Source organism: Manacus candei, unplaced genomic scaffold, assembly GCF_025592945.1.
Source record: "Manacus candei isolate 608988 ecotype Guabito, Panama unplaced genomic scaffold, ASM2559294v1 h1tg000044l, whole genome shotgun sequence".
NCBI lineage: Eukaryota > Metazoa > Chordata > Aves > Passeriformes > Pipridae > Manacus > Manacus candei.
This window is the reverse complement of record NW_026138092.1, coordinates 777,240-799,019: the sequence shown is the minus strand read 5'-3', so window position 1 is coordinate 799,019 and position 21,780 is coordinate 777,240. Positions and strand designations below refer to the sequence as shown.

General features: G+C 40.1%; 1 long non-coding RNA gene across 1 annotated transcript in view; it reads right to left on the bottom strand.

Moving 5' to 3' along the window:
- LOC127474796 (uncharacterized) overlaps positions 1-21,780 on the bottom strand; it is a 424,738-nt gene that overhangs the window by 201,529 nt on the left and 201,429 nt on the right. The window contains exon 5 of the long non-coding RNA XR_007905981.1: positions 17,143-17,218. This is a non-coding gene — a long non-coding RNA (uncharacterized LOC127474796). The remainder of the gene's footprint in view (positions 1-17,142; positions 17,219-21,780) is intronic.

Genomic DNA, 21,780 nt, shown 5'->3' with positions numbered 1-21,780 from the left:
TTAAAACCTGAAGTTGTTTTTCTGTCCTGGCTAACTAATAATCTTTAACAAGCAAGCTTTTCCCTTTGCAAGAACTTTCCAATTACCATATTTGTACCTGTATTTCTGCTACACTAGAAGAAATCTAAAGAATTTGATAGACTTCTTACATGCAAACAATAATTCTGAGAGAGTTATGGAAATTATCTGCTGATGGTCCTGCAGATATTTTATCTACACAGAAGAGACTCATTCTAAATGACAGCACGTGTTGCCCTGGCTGCCTACAGCACATGCTTTGCTAATGGTTTGTTTCCTGACCCATTTCTATTAAGCACAGAGACCAGCTGAGGATTATTCACTTTCTCTTCTCTGTTTATTTTTGCAGCCTCGAATCTGTGACTCAATAGGAATGTTTACTATGTTATTTATTGTGGTCAAAAAGAAAAGAAAAGAGAGGCCACCACTTGAAATAACAGTCAGTCCTTCAGTCTATAATGCTGTATTAGACTGTCTATTAAAAGCTTCATACCAAAGAATTTATTATTTGGAAGCAAAAATTTATGACAGACCAAACATTTCAACCATATCAATGTCTCAGTCAGTCAATCAAACCAATCAATCAAATTAATAAATAAAATTCCTTGTGTGTGTTCCAAAACTGACAGTAGAAACGGAGTGGGAATGAAAACAGATTGTGGGGACTGGATTTGCATGTTTCTAACTGATTTTTTCAGCTGGTACCAATAGTTCTGGTTTTGCAAGAAAAAAGCCAAATACAAAAATAAAAAATGTCTTGATGCTGTTCAGTAATTTCCAAGGAATAGAGGCCACAACTGTTCTGACTGGGAGGAGAACACACAACAGAACAATAAAGCAAATGAACTCCCACAGAAATAAGTTGGGTATTAGTTGAGTGAGACATTTTCTGTTCATTCATCATAAAGATTATTTGGGTTTGGAGCAGAAAGGGTTGTTCTACAGAAAAAGACCATAATGAATATGATTCATCACTTAATGAATGCCTAATCCTTAGCCTTTAATACTCCACACCATCTCCACACTAGACAGATGTTATCTGTAGTGCCAGGCAGGGACATGGAATATCTGCTCCAGGAAAGCAGTGCCTGGAGCCTCCAGAGCAGCAGCCAAAGTGCCACAGGAGCAGAGCTGCTCTGCTTCTCCTGCAGAAACTACTTCTTTATGCCAAAGTTGCAGACCCAACATTTCACCTGTGCTTCCAGGTGACACAGGCACAGACATTGAACTTCCTAATTGGTACCATTACCTCATTCTGGAAGTGTCTGACATGTTAATTCTGGAATTTTCTTTACTAACTAAGCAGTAAATATACACACATTAAATAACTAATTTCACTGCCCAATATCTTCTTTTTGGTAATGAAAAAAACTGGTATTACATTTATCTGGAGACTTTAGCACCGTCAAAAATAAGGTGTGATTTAGTGAAGTATAAGTAGAGTGGTTGAACATTTCAGTTTCTTACTTTCAGAGAGCCCAGCAGGGAAACTACATATTTATATCACAAATATTTTCAAGACTGGTTTATCTCCGGTTTTCTCCTCCATTCTCTGTGTGTGAGATTTAGAATGAATGTCAGTGGAAGGATGTTAACTCAAGTTCCCACTTTGCCAGCACCGCTTCAGCAGTCACTCAGAGCAGAGCTGAGTCTGGAGATCAGCCCGTGTGCCCTGATGGACAGGAAGGATTGCATGGCTGGTGGGAACAGCTGAGGTCCATGGCTGTGAGTGGATCTCATGGAATTCTAGGAACACTGGTAACTTCATATCTGAAATGATACAGCAATTTACTCTGACATGAAACTAACCCTTTTTCCAGGGATATGATATCTGCATTGTCCCTCTGTAATGGCACTCCAGGCACAGGCAGCAATCCATACACTGCTGCTCTCTGAGCCTGACATTATACATAAAATACACATTACACAGCCTCTCATAGAGGGGAAGACCCATACATTTAATAAATATTCAGAACGAGACTGTTTTCCAAAGCAACCAACACTGTTTTGCTTTAATCTGAAACAGATCTATACTGAAAGACCTGAGTGAACCTACCATGTGTGCAAACAGACAGCTGACTCACCAAATTCTGAAATATAAACCTCTTGGAATACACACACATGATGGAACAGTAATAGCCTTACACTTGTTTTCGTGCACAACATCAATCAGTAACAGTGTATGTTAGAATCTGCTATAAACCAGATGCATAAACTTTAGAAACTTAATGCACATCACCTGAAATTCTGCCTATATTTGAAAATTTAGAGCTATTCTGCATTTGCAGTTTTTATTGATCTAGTACATTCTGAGTCAGATGATGTGGAGAATGTTCCACTGACATTCACAACCCTTGGCCCAGAAAAATGGATTGATGTACTCATTTCATATTCAGCATCTAACTGATGAGTTCCTATTTGATCATTCTTTCACTCTGGCAAATAATTGTGCTCTATTTTCCTTAAAATGTATGCAAGAAAGAGTCAGTCTTTCATTTAGTCATGATAACTCCAGAAAGTGTTGGTAACTTGACAGTTAAGCATAAAACCAGATTGAGAATCCAGAAAATATCAGAGACAACCTAGAAACAGTGTTACAAACCTCACAGAGACACTGAAATGAGATGACAGCAAATGTGGAGAAGTGAGTATGGTCCTTCTCAAGGAATGAAACCATTAACTCTGGATCATCCAGTGATGACTCAACTCACCACTTGCAGCAATAAATATGTCAGTGACATACAGGTTGCAGCTAGTTCCCCCTCACAAATACCAAGGAGGGAAGGGAACAAAAGAAAATCACCAAAATATCCCTCTTTTCATACTGTGAAACATGATGTTTCACACAATTCCTGGGAGATGCAGAATAAAACCCCTTCACACCACACTTGGAGGAGGTACTTGAATTCAGGACTGCAGCTTCACAATGAGCTAACAGCTCCATATCAAGGACCTTCAGGCAAGTTGTTACTAATAGAAGTCCTTGACCATGTGGGACAAAGCAGGGTCCTGCAGTCCTGCTTGCCCCAGATGAGGGTACCATAGTTTTCAAATGATACAGGAAAGAAAGGAAGGGAGAAAGCCAATCCTCTGGGAATTTTGTGTTCTACAAGCTTTGAATTAACCGAGCCTGGGCAGAACAGGCAAGGGAATGCAGCCTGTCTCAGCAACATCTGGGAGCAAGGGATAAGCCAGGACATCCTCAGGACACAGGAATTACGGGCACCAGCAGAACCAGCCACTGCAGGGAGGGGCAGCTTCGGGGGGGAAGAGGTAACCACGTGGCCAATTGAAGCAAAACTGAGATGTGTGAATATTTTTGGATTGAACCCCTAAAAATAAAGAGAGTAGTAGTATTTTTACGATTCAGAGATTACATGTAAAGATCTGCAACTGAGTCAAATCTCCCTTCTATTCCAAACAGTCTCAATTTCTAGAAATCAATCTACAGAAATGAAAAAAATTGGTATCTTCGAAACAGCTTTTGAGATCTAAGTGTTTGAACAGCAGTATATTGCACCTTTTAAAGCACAACCTATACAGTTCTAAGGGAGGCCAGACCACGTGTAGTGTGAGAGGAACAGGCTGGCATGAACTCCTCCAGACACCTGGGAAATTTAAAAGAGATGCTCTTAGCTCACTTGAAAAAAGGAAGCAAACTGCTCCTGAAAGTAAAGTTGGACATTTTAAGACAAGTCTAAACAGGTTTTAGAATTACCTTGAGCTTTCTGAAGATTTCATCTGATTTTTGCTGCACTTCTCCACGGGATTACCTGTACTGGTTATGACTCTAATATTCTTTTATAACTATAGAGTCATATAAACCTATAAAAGGGAAAGTTCTGACTGCCAGTGATGTTTTTCACCTCTATATCCTGACTAATAGCCTTTAATTTTACTTGTCCTGCATCTCTTTATGTATTTTTGTCATTGCATAATTTGTATAAGATGACTATTACAGCATTCTTTAATGATACTGGCGAGTCTCTATCTTTTTTTTTTTTTTTTTTTACAAAACCTAATTAAAATGGCAGTATTCCAGTGAATTCTCTACCAGGAAAAGAAAAATGACATCTGTACAGGATAAAGAAACTAGGTTTGGGGCTTCTGATAAGTTTCCTGCTTTTTCTCTAGATATGAAACCAAAATATACTCTTGTACTTGTCTAACCTACAGTTATCTGGGCTTCACATGCTCTGTCCCTCACAAAAAGCCTGACCTCACCCTGGTTAAGGGTGAATCTCGAGTCCAAGAGAATACAAGAGAATCTGCCACACAGCAGTGGTGGCACTTACCATGAAGACACAATCAGAAGACAGTAAACAGAAACATTCACATTTAAACTAATTCAGTTTTTTTCTCAGGGAATTTTCAAAGAATTATGAATAACAGAGGAGAGAAAGTGAACTGTTGTACAGCTGACTGATAAATATTTCACATCCCAGAGTTTACCTCTGATTCAAAAGCATTAAAGGTGAGCAAAGCCTTTTGCAGGTTCAAGCAAACATGATGGTTTCATGAAATCTCTGAGCTCCATCAGACTTACAGTCCACGTACACTGCACTGTTCAATTCTCCTCTTTTATACTCCTGTAACTTTCTGTAGGGTCTGCATTTTAGGAGCTCACAAGGATTTATTCAATAGTACCTCAGAAAAAAAAAATAAATAATTTTTGGTAGAAAATTGAGAATAAAGGATTACTGAGGGCAAGTTCCTAGCTGGCAATACCTCATTCTAAGAGCTTCTACTCCAAAGGCAGGCTCAGAGCTTGTTTCTCTTCAGGTCCCAAGTTTCAGCTGTCACCAAGCACAAGAGTAACAGTCATAAAAACTTGAGAATGGTACTGCAGCCAGTGCTGGGAGGAGAGCCCTTCTCCCCTGCACACACTGGTGCTCTGAGCTGGTTAAATGCCAGGCTGACACAACTAAAGGCTCTTTATTTAGCATGGTTGGGTTTCTTTTCTTATGGGTGACTATCCCATCTGGGAGCTGTCCCATAAGAATGAGAAATCTTGCCATTCTTCCTTTCAATGCTGAACTAACAATCTTAATATATTAATACACTAGAACATCTTTACCTGATATTTAATGTTACCTGATGGCTTTGAAAGCCTATTTTAACTAAGCAGCAGCTGATGCTTTGAACATTCGAGTTCCTGGGTTTCCTGTGGGTTAAACACTGAACAGCAGGAGGGGGAGGGACAGTGTCAGTAAATCCTCAGCTTCAGCACCAAACAGACAAAAGCAACCAGCTACAAAGTGAAGCAGAAAGAAAAAAGGCCTAATGATTCCAGGTCCCAGTGGGCCTGTCTCCAAAGCAAGGGAAATTAGGCAGGAGACAGAGACCCACGAAGCCATAAGTAACAGAAATGTCTCACTGAAATCAGTGGCAGAACTCTTGGGGGCAGCCAACCAGATCTTACACTAAGCCAACTGAAGAAGCAGAAAAAGTGAAATAAAAGAACTTGCACCAGGATGGGAGAACCCAGCTGGAGATGGAAATGCCAGTATTTCTTTGTTACGGACTGTTTTTAACACTAAATTATTGCAGAAAGTAAAAACATCAGAAAGTCAGCAAATTTTCCCAAAAGTATTAATGTTTTTTCCTGTGAATATGAAAAGTAAGTTTCACAATTTCCTGGCAGAATTTCTCATTTCAAGAAAAACACAAATTACTATTTGGATTAAAGCATTATTATTTCACAGTGTAGTTTCACTCCTTCTTTGGCAGCCACTGATAGAGAACTGAACATCTTATTGATTCATTCTGCATGTATCCATCCATTTAATATTCTTTTTCTCTACCTTTTAATCATCAGCAGGAAAGTCTCATCTCTCCCTAGCAAACAAGGCAGCATTTTCATCTTCAAAGCCCCAGAGAACGTAAATAACTTTTTATAAAATTGAGAAGTAGAGGGAGATTCTCTCTGGACTGACTGTTTCTCCTATTTTTGCACCTGCATTATCCTCCTGGATTATCCTGCTGTCAGCTGCCTCTGCACAGAAAGCACTGATATATGCACACCACTGACTCAAGTCTTTTGCTTTTTCAAGCCACGCTCACCCACTTCACAGTTGATGCTGCACCATCAGCAGTATTTTAGTAGAGATTTCAAAAAGCATTTCATTATTTAGGTCTCTGCAACAAGGACACCCTGTATGCTGTGGCAGGAGGGGTGCAGGATAGGAGGAAGGACTAAATAGTGCCAGGTGTAGAGTGAGCAGTGCCAAAGGTTTGCAGAGCAGTCTGCAGCTCAGAGTCCTCCTGGGGCAACACACTCCTTTTAACATGAGCAAGGAACACTTGGCATCTTTAAACTCTGCTTACCTGGATATCAGGTCAAATGGATGGAATATTTCATCTGCTAGAATTGCTGAGGATTACAGTGAAAGTGCCCCTTTAACGTGCACTTGAAAGTCGATTTCCGAACAGCGAGAAGGGTTTTCTGCAAGCAGGCTATGATTTGAAAACAATGAGAAGACAGCTGGTGTTTGCAGAGGTCAAAGATATTAGTGAAAATACCTAAAATTTTAGCCAAAATGCTAGGTGCTGCAGCAAGGAGAAAGTGTAAAAAAAAAAGGAATAACATGCTGAAAAATGAGTCCTGTGGGGCACAAACAGAAGATCTGACATTTTCTGACAGTTTAGATAAATCCATTGTAATGAGAAAAGAAAGATTCTGTATGAAATCAATTCTGTTTGCAATACTTATCCTCGGATGTTCTGAAGAACCGTTTCACATCTCGGAGATGACATCCTTTTCTTTAGGGCCTAATCCAAAAACCGTTTAAGTTAGTGGGCTGAAAATGGCTCAGCTCAACCAGGAATGATAGCATCTGCCAGGAGATTTGTTTCACATCTTTACACTTTCAAAAGCATCACAGACATATCTCCAGGAAGTGGACAGGGAGGAGGGACATGTCCAACTGCCCCAAATCTTTGTTTAGCTTTTCCACTGTTTGAAACCTTTCCCACTTTTTTCCTATGGTGGCAAAAAATGATCCTTCCCATCACAGGACACCACGAAAAAGGAAGAACAAATACTGGTTTTGCAATGTGCAGTCTGCATTAGTATAGCCACAATGTAATTCTTTTTAGGTTAACTAAAACATTTGATCTAAAATGTGTAAATAAAATAGAAGATACAATGGAAACACATATAAACATGCCACATTAAAGGGTTTCCTTGAAAACTAATTGACTGGAGAAAAGGGAATCATAATTCACATGGAAGGAGATAAAAAGAGCACAAAGCAATAACGAAAATACTCAAGCCAAGACTTACACAAACAAATATACTGTGGTGGAAGAGAATGTGAAGTTTTACATTTAAACTTTTCTATACCCATTTACTTTGTATATTTAAACAATGAGGAAACAGGAAACTTCCTCCACTGAGCAATCTGGATGGCAGTTTTCTCCACTGAGAAGCAGGAGGAAGCAAGGATAAAAATATTGCCTCTAGTGACAGTTTTACACACAGTTTTGTTACCAGATTGAAGTCAAACAAATCAGAGGTGCATTTGTGAAAAAACTTATTAGAAAGATCCCTGGAAGATTAACAAAGAATTCACATACTATTAGTGACAAATGTAGGAAGATAAATTGTTCCTGGTTGTGAGACTTAAGTAAAATTCAAAAAACCCCTCTCCCAAACTCAATGCCAAAACCCAGCACTGAGGCTGGTGCTGATTAAGCTGTGACTCCTCTGCCAGAGCAGTTTGTCAGATGTCCCACAGCTTAAGATAACAGAAACTTGAAAAAACTCTGAGGGAACTGCTGGAGGAAATAGGCTGGAGGATGGCCAAAATGACCAACAAATCTTTACTACTACTAATCCAAGTAAGGAAGGAAAAGAAAGATGAAGTAGAACAAACAGTGCTGTCCCTTCCTCCTCTCCCTGAAGGGGCAGCAGTGGCTGCAGTGCTGCCATCACCAATCTGCCCTCAGCCCACCCCTCACTGTGCTACCTGTGCCCAGCGACCCCCACACACAGCAAGGTTCCCCTTCCTTCAGCTGAGGGCAAACCAGGCCCAGGGGAAGAGGCTGAAGAACAATCTCATCCCTCTGTACTGATCAGGCATGTCTTTGTTCCCCCCAAGTGCAGCAGACTCTCTCCAGAAGGGTTCTGCTTTCAAACAGCTGCTGCCATGGCAGAGGGAGAGGAATTCGTGGCGTGGGTGGGTTTTTTACATAACCCTGTGTTCCTTGATTAGCTGCTAAAATTCTTTATGTTCTTCATAAGGAGACAAGTGGCGTGAGCACAACTTCCTTTTTAGAAAACTCCTGTAAGAAGCAAGTCTGCCTGCTACCTTGTATGATAGTTTGTGATTAGAGTTCTTTCCCAGAAAATAGGAAATCCAGGTTCAAATCTTCCTTCTGCTTTAGCATATTCAGGATCACACCCTCTATTTCCCAAGTGACACACATTATGCCATAGGCTGCTAGATAACAGGGCATCAGCAACATCTTTTGATAAAGCTGCATCACTGTACTGAGAGAAGAAACTGAGATTATTTGGGCTGTAGATGAAGAATGGAAAGAGCGAGATTTTAAATTCAAACAGGTTATACAAGTGGTTACATTCAGGGGATGAATGAGAATCCCAATTTCCAGTCCTTATATTTAGGACCACTTGTTTATTTGATTCAATAACTGTTGAAATACTGAGATAATAGAAAAGAATTTGGAGAGAGACCTGTCTTATTTTGTACTATTTTTAGTGTGCTTGTTTTCTGCCTTTACTAAGTCACTCACCAGTTTTCCAGCACCTGTAGCATTCAGTTTTTGTTGTGCTGACTCCAAAGTTAAGCACTGGATGAAAAGAGGGGCAGAATGTTTAATATCTAAGGGTAGCCCTGGAACGCGTTTTCTTGGGAGGCAGTGCAGACACACAATCCCCAATTCAAGCAAGAAGAACTTCAAAGACCAGCTTTCTCTCCAGTTTTTACCTCTGCACTCAGGGAAATGCAGATACCCTACTGGAAATAAATAAGCATATTCCATTTCCCTTTCTGTTTTCTCTTCCCCTAGTATAAATCATGAAAGCACCTCGCAAAATCCGTGAAATAACTTTGTTCAATAACAGTTGGAGGGAAGAATCCATATTTGTAATACTTCTTACATACCCCTCTCTATTACTTGCCTGGTTGACAAAATTCCTCAAGGAAACTCCTTAAGACTATACCAGTTTAAAACACTTCAACTTCTTTTTTTTTTCCTTGCTCCATGCTCAAATACAAGATTGGCTTTTTTTGCTTAAACTGGTTTACATTTCATGTGCATTCATTGTCCTGTAAGTGTATGAAAGTTTCTTAATAACTAATAGTTTAAAAGTAGCTAAAACGTCCCAATGTAGACAGAGTCTACTCACGAAAATTTGGTGTCAATTTTTTCATAATTCCTGCAATCTGTACATATTTTGTCTAATTATATCTGGAAGTACATCTGCTTGGACACCTGCAGAATTACTGCAAGCTGTCATTTTCATTCTTGAAACATTATTTAAATTTTTAATTTGGCATCTGTCAAAAACAAACAAAAAATACTACTGGATATTATAATGCAGCAGCTGAAATGTGCCGAATTTTACCGAATCACACAGGATGACAGACAATGCCTTCAGACTGAATCTTTATGTCAGCACTCTGGAGCAGAAGGAAAATCACTGTGATGTATTTCTAGCAAGGTGTATTTTATTCTGATTAAGTCCCCACAAAACTGATTGGATGAGATAACTTGAAAGCACTGACAATATGTTTTTTCCCCTCAAAGCACTGTCGAAAACTTTCACATTGGTCCCAGTAATAGGAGTCTCAGTAACAGGCCCTGTCTGACAGACTGGGACACAGAAAGCTGTCAACCCAAGAGCAGACTGGAGATGATTGTTAAGGGGATTTGGTATTTCGTGTATTTTGCCTAATAGGGGAGCCTGTGCTCAGCATTTCCTGAAGCAAAAGAAGACAGATGAAATCTCTGGGCACTTCATTGCTGCTGTCTCTCAAAGATTTCCTGTCAAAATGGGCCTATAAGGGAAGAAAGGTTTTCAATAACATTTTTTTTTTTTTACCTGGCAGGATTTCCAGTCTTGCTATGAAGGAGTTTGAAGGCTCTGTCTTTGTGAAAACACTGCTGCCAAACTACCATATCTAGTTGTGTTTAAAAATAAAAAAGCAATCTGACTCACATTACCATAGTGTATACTACAAACCCAGCTTTGATTGACATTCTATCCATATTTTATACAGTGCTTTTTTCCTTCCCGTCAAATGGAGCAAGTGACCTTGATGTTACTGTGCTTTGCAACTTAAACAGGGAAAGCATATTTGTTGTCAACTTCTTTAGGGATACAGTTTTCAACAGAGTACACAGGGAAAAGGAACACAACTCCCATTATTAATAGTAGGAGTTGTTCATGTAACGCCTTGTTCATCTCATTGAGACTTCACCCTTTTTTGCCAGCCTTCTTAGAAGGTTGCCATGTAAATTTTAGCTGCATAGAATTAAAAGGAACAAAGAAAATTATAATTCTTTTTGGTATCAATTCTAAATAAAAAACATTGTGTCTGGAAATCTGTAATTCCCCAAGGAATTTAATCCTGGGTGCAATCAGGAAAAACAAGTCTTTTCCCCTACCTCATCATTAAAAATGAGTAAACAAAACACTCATTTTTCAAAACTGCCTAGGATTCTGGAGACTGTTTTGAGAAAAAGAGGAGGATGTCCAAAACCATCCAATCATAGAGAACCTGCAGCTGGAGTATGAGGAATACTTCTGTCTAAGGCAAGTGGTAGCAGGGTTGAGAAGGGGAACGTGGCTGCTCCTCTGTCACACAGCCCCCACCTCTCTGGGGTTTGGGTTTGCAGTGCTTTTCCTCCTAGGAAGAGGCTACTTAACCTGCTCTCTTGTGAGCTTTTCTCCTAGAAGTGGAGCAGGAAATTCAGGTTTTGTAGGTCTGAGGTGTTAAATTAACTTGATTTATTACAGACTAGATGGAGGATTTTACTTTGTGGCCTGAGAACCCCCTGCTGTCTGAGAAAACTCAAGTGATGCACATTAACTATGTCTAAACAGACTGTGGAGGATAATTTAATTTGCTGCAGAATGGCTTGCTCCAACAGGGGTCTTGAACAAGGAAAATTAGAGGATATGAGGCTTGCTGTCTGCTATTGGTAAAGACAAAACTTATCTAATTGGAAGATAGGCAAAAATTTACTATATAAAAAAAAAAAGAGGAAGCATTTGTCAAATGGGAATGATGGATACTTTTTCCAGGAAATGGGATCAGCAGCTGTTACAGAGAAATAGGGATGGAGGGGAGAGAAGGCAGCACTAAAAGCAAGGACTGACACCAAGAAAATGCAGTGACACTGGGAAGAAGTGTCTTCTGAAGCAGTTGGCTCTCAGAAGGCTAAGGATGATTTTGAGGGTCACAAGGGTGTGTTTGCATGGTCAGCCAGCCTGGGCAGCAGAGTTACACTGGTGAATGACTGAGAGCCTGGGAAGGACTCGGGATATGCAGCAACAAATGCATGAACACCCCGATCAAAGAGGGGGAAAGCTCAGCAGAGGGAGGTGCAGGTGACACACATGGGCCTGGCACACACTGCTCCTGAAAAGTCCACCATCCTACACCCTAATGACTGGGAAAGGCAGGGTTGGGAAGAGCTGCACAGCTCTGAGTCCAAAAAGGAAATCAGCATGTCAGCACTACATCAGGAGATGTGGAATGTGGGATGGAGTAAGTCTGAGATGTCAGATGTCAGAGATGCATTTGAACGTACTCATTTTTTATTTACACAGAAGAGATTTATGAAAGCAGTTAGTAAAGAGCCATACAGACCTAAACAGTAAAATATTCCAGGAGACAGCAAAGAAAGCAGGTGCTCTCCTGCAGCCTCAGTCAAACCCTCAGCACTCAGGCAGATCCCTCAGCATAGCTCAGCAATAGCTCAGTGGATCTGGTATTGCAATGCTCTACCTGGGCAGGAAATCTGGGATTCATATTCCTCCAAGACTGTTTTGGAGACTACTGCATGAAATGGTTTTGAATGCACTCTCCAAGCTTATATGTGAGACCATAATGTTTTTAGATAAGTAATTATTCTGTAATATTCCCATAGCCCATCCCATCTGGGTTGGCAGCAGGGCCACCCCTGAGCTGGGCAGGTCCCACCCAGCTGCAGGGAGCCCTGGAGCCCTGCAGGGAACTGCAGCAGCTGGGGGCTCTCCCCTTCTTCCTGTCCCCACAAACCCACAGTCTGACACGGATCCGTATTTCTGGGGCAAAGAACTCAGTTACAAGCTTTTTCTTGTGGTAACTTTTCATCAAGTAAACCTCCTGCAATTCATCTGCACAGGATCCCAGTCTCTCTCAAAAAAAAATAAATATAAAAAAATAAAGAGGTAGTTCACCAGAGTGGAAAGACAGAGAAAAGAAATGTCTTTGGCAGGATGGTTCAGCCTGTAGCATTTTGAAACTTCAGATAAAGATGCAGAATCAGGTTTTGCCTTCACAAACTGCCAGAAATCCACAGTGCTACACAATGGAAGTAAAGAACTGATGCTCTGGGCCTAGATGGGCTCCTCTCACTGGGACTTGGCATAAGCATGGAGTTAGGCCAGAGGAGATTAATTCCACTTGTGATATCTTCATCCAGCTCTGAGTGCTGAATTGCTGAGCAGTGTTTATGAGCTGCAGAAGCAGCTGTGAGGACACATCACCAGGCAGGTTCTGTTTGGTTGTTTTTCTCCCTTGCATAACATGATTCCAAGTAAAGCAGAATATTCAAGGGGAAAAAAAAAGATAATTCCCCTGGCCCTCTTCTACCCAGTCCAAATTATGACTTATCAAAATTAATGAACACAAAATGTCTTTAAAGCCACAGTTAAGGCTTTGATACATGAGCTTTCTAGCACATGCCCTACAAGAAGTCTGAATTAACAAATAAAAACAAACTTAAACTTCTCTTCATGGTCAAAGACAACTCGACCTCTATGCCATAGTATAAAAAAAAAAATCAAACAAATAAAACCAAATAAAACCTACCTCATATAATTTTTTTATACACAATTTTATGTGGAAACACAGGGTCTACTGTGACTTGCTTTTAAAAACACCATTAGATTATTTACCAAAGCCAGATGATGCACTATAATTCATGTCTAAAAACACCTTCTCCAGGAAAGACAGACACAAGCCTTTTGAGGATTCTCTGCTCCCATCTATCATGACTAGAAACGTGTGAATCACAACAATAAATTCCACCATCCCAGAAAATGACATTACCCTGTACTACTCTCACAATTTAATACTTTTCTGATTACCAGGATTCTTCTTTCAGCAGCTGTTCCTAAATCCCTTTATTTTCAATGCAATATAGTCCCATATATAACTCTCCTTTTTCCACATCCCCATGCAATTTAGAGCAGCTGACTACAAACCAATTTAGTAATTAAAAATTTCCATGCCTACACCTTCTGAGATCTACAGCACGTGCTAGTGCAGGAAATGAGGAAACAGGGAAAATACAAGATGGGCTGTCACCAGCAACCCATGTCTTGTATCATCTGAAGGTGCAGGTACATTATTCTTTTCAAGTATGTACTCTCCTGAAAGGTTCCATGTAGAGAGTGAGAAAACTTGTGTCCATTTGGACACTGGATTAAGTTTTCAGACCACTAAAATTTGTGTCCATTTGGACACTGCATGAAGTTTTCAGAGCACTCTTTGGGTTTAAGGCTTTACCTCCCTAAACATTATGAGCCAAGTGGCACCTGGATGGCAGGTGGCTCTCTGAATGATCAGAGTCCAGGACACAGTGAGTGTAAGATGTCCAGGACCACACATCCCAACACAAACACGAGCACTGGGCAGGAGCTGCTCTCACCACTGTGGGGTGGAAGCATTTCTGCTGGTGTTACCCTCTGATGGGGCCTCATTTAGCAAGCAGGATAATGGGCAGTATCAGCTAATTAACACTTCTGTGAAGCATTTAGGAACTGCAGGAAAATCTCACCACACACACTTTTTAAAAAGGACTCTGGTATTTTAAGTTTAGAAAGTCCACAGCTCAAAAAACTTACTCTCTAAATGCAAGAAAAGATGCAAGAGAATAAGACTGTAAATCACAAGGGAACAGGGATGTTCAAATATGCAGAAATCTGTTCTGCATGCAATGATTGCAAGTTCAGTCCTTCTTCTAGAGAACAATATGCTAAACTACACAAACATAATACTTTGCCTTTTACATTTCTGTAGATTTTAAAGCACTTTGATGGTCTTGCTATATTGGTTTTACATAATTTCCAAGTAGTATTCTTTTTCTGGCTTTGTTTTCCTTTCTTCTTTATTTTTGCACTAATGTCTCTGAGAATCCATTTGGTGAATTTGTAGTGCTAAAAACACTGAGGCTGCTTTTAGAATAAAGTCAAACTCCAAACAAATAATGCAGAATGAAGCATTGGCAGCTTTTTTAGCAGAAGTTAAAAAAGCTTTAAAAAAATTAAAAATCAAAGAACAACCAACCAATTCCTCTTAAACAGCAAAAGTGGAACTTCAGGAGATAGATGGGTACAAATACTTAACACACTCATTTTTTCCCCCATCTTCTGTCTCCATCGCATTTTTTCTCCCATTTGAATCTGTGTTTGACTGCCAAGCAAAGCCCAGGTAGTAAAGCACTTTGTTATTAACTGACCTTCTAGAAAGACTTATACAATATGTTTTCAGTTTTTACATAAATTATGTTTCTATGTATAGTAAATAGCAGGGACTAGAATAAACAACTAGACAAATATTTATTAGTCTTGATTATTATATTATAAGCACTCTCACCAAGTCCTACTGGAACCATCTCCCCCCACTCACAGTGTGGCCAGTTAACAAACAATGCCCAGTATTGGGGATCCCAGGGCTCACTCTTTAGCCTTTAAAACCACCTATTCAATATAATATTCTCAAAGCACTGCACTCAGTTGATTAAAGTCATGTTTGCTGTGATGTAAACATCACAGCATCACCAAAGTGTCAACATCGTCAAACATTAATTTTGGAATTATTTTAACACAGTCTGACTACACTAACAGTTCATCAGGGTATTTGAACTAAAACATCCTTGTTAATTTGTGCATATACACTACAAATTAACAAAGTAATACACTGAAGGATCCGTTTCCCTTTTCTACCACAGGCAGAAACCACATATGATTTGTCCTGTGAAGGTGAACCATTACACAACTACATCCACATTCCAACATTTATTTTTTGAAAAACTAAAACATCTCAGTCTGTTACAGAATCTAACAAAACAGTTTCACAAAGCTTCTCAAGACCATAATGAATCATAAGCACCAGATTTCTCCAAGCTTTCCTGAGAAGAGCGTGGAGACAACCAGGGCCAGACCGACACCTCTGACATCAGAGGATGGAATGACAGGGATGACAAGGTGGAGCAACCCTCAGAATGAGCTGGTAGCAAGCACAGCCCCATCAGCCATCATAAATCTTCCACTCAACTCCAGTATCTCTGTGGCCATTAAAATAAAACCACAGGGGGACAATCCCAGCTCTGGCATTGCTGGGAGGGGGCCCCACAAGGAGCTGGTACCCCTTCCTGGGGTCATCCCTGCAGGCAAACTGGGACTCTGCAGCCTTGCCTCAGGAGCACAGATCCCAGCACAGTTTGGGTTGGGAGGGACACCCAAAGGTCACCCTGTGCAACCCCCCTGCTCTGAGCAGGGATATCTTCAACCAGATCTGTTCCCCCTCAGAGCCCCATCCAACCCCACCTGAAATGTCTGCAGGGGTGGGGTGTCCCTGCCTCTGTGGGAAACCCCTTCCAGTGTTTAACACCCTCATTCTGAACCTCCAACCTTCTGTCTGATCCAAATCAACGCTCTTTTAGTTTCAACATCCCCCCTGTCCTGTCCCAACAGACCCTGCTGTCCTTCTCCCTGGCCCCCTTCCCACAGTGAAAGGTCACAGGAAGGTCTCCCTGGAGCTTTCTCTTCTCCTGGCAGAACAACCCCAACTCTCTCAGCCTTTTCCTCGTAGCAGAGGTGCTGCATCCCTTTAATTTTCTTTTTGGCCTCCTCAGGACCCATCCAACAGGTCCATATCCCTCCTGTCCTGAGGAACCCAGACTCCACAGTGCCTTTTGATGTGGACCAGGAGACAGAGGCAGGGTGAAGGACTCTGTTCACATATTTTTCCTGTCCCCAGTAAGTTGCCGATTTTTTTCCTATTTTCCCAATATCTGATGTAGCTATATAGATCCTTAGCTTCTTTAAATGTTGTGTGAATAGGCTGCTGTTAAAAGAAATAGGAAAAAAAAAAAAAAACAACACAATTAGGACGTCTGCTCTGGGAAAGACTGAAATATGAGCTCATCTTTCCACAGGCACCAGAGATTCCGTGGGACAGAAGGGACATTATCCATGTCCTAATTTCAGGGAAATCTTCAGTTTGAGTTGTGCTTTATAAACCTGCACAGAATGCCATCACTAGACACAGAGCTAAGGCACACCAGGTTTCATTAGTTCCACTGCTTGCAAACTACGTGTTTATTTTAATAAAACATGAATACCTGCAAACAGGAGCCTGCCTGCCAGGTGGGCTTTTTCTGTTTGTTTGGTTTACTTGAAGAGCTTTAGACAAAGCCATAATATTAAGCAGTAATTTCGCCTGTGCTTTGAATCACACTATCAGCAGTGAGATCACAGATGAGAGAGGCAGCTGAACTGACTGTGATGCAGGATGAGCTGAGCCTGCCATCCCTGCCCTAGCCTGGCTCAGGCTGCTCCCACCCTAATGGAATTCTTCAGGTTATTCCAGATTCCCGCATTCAACACTGCAAAAGTGAGTTTCCTGGTTAATGCTATAAAGCAACACTGAATAAATACAAATAGTTTAATCTTCCTCTGCAGTCATATCCTCCCACACTGGTAAGTGTAATTAGAAAAATGCTACATTGCATGTCTTGAATAGTGAATGTAGCTGATTGTTAATCATTATATTTACATAGTTTATATGAAAAATATTTAAATTCATGAAAGCTCCAACTTTTCTTTGCCATAACATTAATACCTGAACAGCACCTGAATGTATAATAGCATATCTGTACCTTATGGAGTCTTCTGCAATGTCCTTGTAGGAAAACTGTTGGACAATGAACTTCTGGGTGCAGAGAGCATTTGGAACTAAAAAAAAAAAAAAAGGAGTATTTCTTGGATAAAAGTGACATATGCTTGGAGGGAGAGAGGGGAAAGATACATGTTCCAAGCTGACATGAAAATGTGTTCACATAAATATATGGTAAACCGTAGTATATTGAAAGAAAATTTGAGGAATTGCCTTTTATAAAATCCTTTTTTTGGCAAAATTGATTATGAATAACCTTTCATCTATTTTTAGCATCCACAAAATAATGATTTTCACAAAAACACAATGATAAAAAGGTTTATATGAAGCATGGAATTTCATTTTGCCAGCGATAACTGTCTCGTATTTGTTTTACAGAGAACAGACAAAACAAAAATGTATCACATATTTTGAGAAAATAAAAAATTAAGAACGGTCTTTTAACAAATAACTCTTTAGAAATTTGACTAGGAAGCAATGTATGCTCACTAGCAATACCTCTGATAAGATTTTTGAAATTATACAATAAATGCATAAGGTACTAATAGAACATTTTTCAAACCTGAAGTTGGAGAAAGAGCATCTAGTATTCCATAAAACTAGTTTTATAAACCAGACCACTATTTACAAAAAAACCTCAGTTTATTTTCCAGGTGCCCAGTCCAGGCTACCATGGACTCAATTTTCAGCAAGCCACTGTTCCCACCTTTAAGGAACTGGTTTCCAACACCCATTTGAGTTGTTCATTCAAATTTGAACATGTTCTAAACATTCTTATATACACACTTAACTGTTCAAATAGGTGCACAAATGAGAGCAACACTGCCCAGCTCTAATACGACTTTACCAGACAGTCTGAAGAAATGCTTCATTCAGGTACTCTGCAACTTCATGGAAAAAAATCTGGAAATAACCTCAATGCCTCCCTGTAGGCATAACTATTTACAGTTCTCCCTAGCTCTTTTTCTGTGTTTATCCCATATTCCAAAAAGGATTATTCATATGTCTATGATGTACTTTATATACATTTACTTGCTAAACACATCAAATGTGGTGTTTCATGACAGAGATACACGGGAAGATTTATTTCCTGATAAGAAGCAGAACAGTGGGCATGTTTGGGGAGTGATTAGATTATTAACGAAGTACTTAAAACTGACCCCCCTGAATGGTTTAAAAGCTAATTTTAAAGTTTTCAACAGTTTCAGTACTTACACAGTGAGATCACTGGAACTAAAGCAGCAGATCAGAAATAATTCCAACGTACAGACATGTGCCATAACAGTTCCTAGAAAAAGCACATGACAATCCACTGTCTCATGCAAAATCAATTACTTTTTAGTTCAAGATCCTCAGCCACTGAAACAGGATATTATTTTGTGTCCTGAATAATACCTTGTTCCAGTTTCTAAGGAAACCAGCACCAAAAACTAAGTTTACAGTGCTGCATCCTCCACAAATTGCCTACAACATCAGTCCCTCGGGTATTATTACCAAGTGCTATTTGCATTTAAATTCCTATAACCCTTAAGCAGCTGGATTGTTTATTTCCATGCACAGTTATGATCTGCTGGGTCCCCAGGGGTTAATCCTCACCTCTCCATAGGGCTTCCCAACCCACCGGCATCTCAGGACTCAAAAAGCTCGATTTCAAACCAGGAACACCATTTGTGAACTCTTATTTAAGAAGTTTCCTTCTGTCCCCCTCGGTGTGATGTCTGTGTGAGACATTCATTGCTGGTGTCACCCCCCTGGTGTCACCCACGGGAAGGACCCTGCAGGTCCTGCTGCTCTGTGCTGCCAGCCCAAAGGAGGGGAACAGCCCGGGAACTGCAGGACCTGGGCCTGGGCAAGGCAAGGCAAACTCACATTCTTCTTGACAGACAATTGCTTCCTTTGTCAGAAAAGCCCAACAAATACTCTGATGAGCTACTGATGCTTTTAGAGTTGAAAACTCTCCTGACAAACTACTCTGCTGACCAGAGATGAAAGGCCCTGACATCAAGTTTCTGTCTTCAGAATATACAGAATTGTTATAAAATCTGTTCACAGAGGATGCCACGTAAAAGATTCAGGGGTTGTATTTGCCCAACATCAATTTGTTTTTTAGTAGAAAACCCCCTTCCTTTCTACTGTGTTTTAAAGATTTTTAATTTTAATTTTGTAGCTATTTTTTCACCAAAAAAATCTTCCATGAACTTCTACAAGCTCTATATTTATTCTGTATTTAGTGATATCACTTAGTGAACAGGATAAAAAGAGGCTTTTCTAAACAAATCACTTTAAGGATTAAGCAATCACACTTAGCCTGAGAAACAGAGATTGTGAATATAAGAAGCATTACATTTACAGTCATTTATACTTGTTCTTGGAAATTTTGCTGAGTTTCCTGAAATCATTTAAAAAAGGAAAAAAAAAGATGGTATTATGGTGGGTTTATGTCAAATGAACAATTAATAATAATAAAAAATAATATGTTGAAACCACTAAAAACATTAAAAGAATATTGAAAAAATTAAAGTAATGCTTCAAGATGATAAATGCACGTTCCCCATTGCTTGGATGCAATACATCTTTAGTTAATTACATAATGCCTACTGTGATGCATTTCTTTGATGTTAAATCTTCTTCTTATTGTAAATAATTAGTGTAGGATTACGTGCAAGATGGATTACTATTTGCTGACTGTTGAGTTCACTGGGCAGTGCTGCTGATTTTGTGCACTTCTGAACTGGTCTGACAACAGAGTAATGTCCCTGCTACAGTCTCATCCTGAGTAGCCCTGAGCACCTCTCCAGACACAAGGAGCCCTTAAATCAGCCAGGGAATTGAACAGGACTCGTGGCTTTGCATCTCATCAGACCAGCTTTCAATGAGAAGTGAAAGGCCACACATTGCACTAAATCATTCCCCGACTCTGCTGAGCGTCTCTCACCTCCCAGTCAAAGGTTGGGCACTGAGGGCGATGTTTGGCTGCTCTGCACTCGGAAAGCAGAGCAAATGCTGGTTCCTTTGCCTACCAGGAGAGAAGCAAAGGCAGAAGTAAAGCCCCCCCTTGAGAGCATCACCCCCTGGGCACAGATTGGCAAGCCCTGAGCCCCAGCACACAGCCAGGCTCCTCTGCAGCCAGCCCAGGCAGCACAACCAGAGCTTCACACCACCAGAGAGAAGGCTGCTTGAAAGGAAAGGGACTACAAGGAGAGCATAACAGAAGAAAAAAGAAAGGGAAGGTCATGGATAGAGATGGGAACAAGACTACTCAGGATTTAAAAAATAAGGCTGTCTTAAACAGATGTGAAATGAAACCCCTGAGTAATCAGCCTTATTTCTGTGTCACAGCTGAGCCATCTATAGGAAATATTGTATCAGTGGTACTTAAACAAAAAAAAATGAAGGAAAGTTTAATGCAAAAAAGAAGAACATGAAATCTACACTGCAGAATGAAGAGGGGTGGGTTTTTTAATTCCTCCTTCCTTTTTTATTTCTGCCCCTTTTCTTTTTATTTTTATGCAAAACACTCTTAGGCTCCACATTCCTGCAAAGTCTCCTTGTGGGACTCCCCACCAATGCCTGGCTATTCTATATACTCATGTCAGAGCAAAATTCAAGCTCAGAAACAGAAACCAAAATTGTTAAAAAGGTTTTTAAGATACTCCCTAAGAATGAGATAATCATTCATGAGAATTGATGCAATCCTTAGAAGGAATAAGCTCTTGCCAAAGACTGAATTGAATCAGAGGGACAGTGCTGAAGCTGCATCCTGTTAGGAATATTCGAGCGGAAAATGTTTCATGCATATTTTGCATCCATTTTTCCAGTGCCTAATTGGGCTGGAGGAGTGAGATAACTCACAGCCCATTGTTCTGGCAAGGCACAAGTGTAAAGAGAGATGGGAATTGTTAACAAGCCAATATTAGTCCAGTAACATGACTGGATTGCTTTATTTCCATCTCTTGGAAGGATGTCACAAATCCTCACATAGAAGATTTGTTCCTCCTTTTGCCACAAAGATTAACTCCAACCTGTGGTACCAATACTTGGCTGGAAGGACTCGCCCAGGAGCTCCACTGCTGGGTTATTATCTGGGATCTATTATGTTTTACATTTCTCAAAAAATCTTTAAGCTAGATCTTTGACATTCAGCTGCCTGTAAAGACACGCACCACCCGATGAGAAGCTTTGATGTGCATTTGGAGGATTAAATAATCTAGATGGAAGGCAATGTGTTTCCAGCCAAGAAGAAAACTATGGAGGAAATTTTGCCTCCTGCTGTTCAGCACTGCTGGCAGTCAATACCTTTTAGCCTACCCTCTAAATTTGATTTCATACATATTTACAGACTATTTTTCCTCTTACTACTAATTCTTTAGAGACCAAATTAAGAACAAAGATAGCAGGAACAGGCTTCATCAAATAAAAATGTAAATATGCTGCATCTCATTTTTGGATGAAGAGCGTTTATTTAAATATTTTCTCCAATGGAATATCTTTGCAGTATCATTATTGCTTGCAACTGGGAAAGTAATAGCCTTACAAGCCAGAGTAACCCACTGAGGCTTAAGTAAATTTATGAATTTAAATAATGTCGTTTACTTAAAACAAATCCTAAAATTTTCTGCAT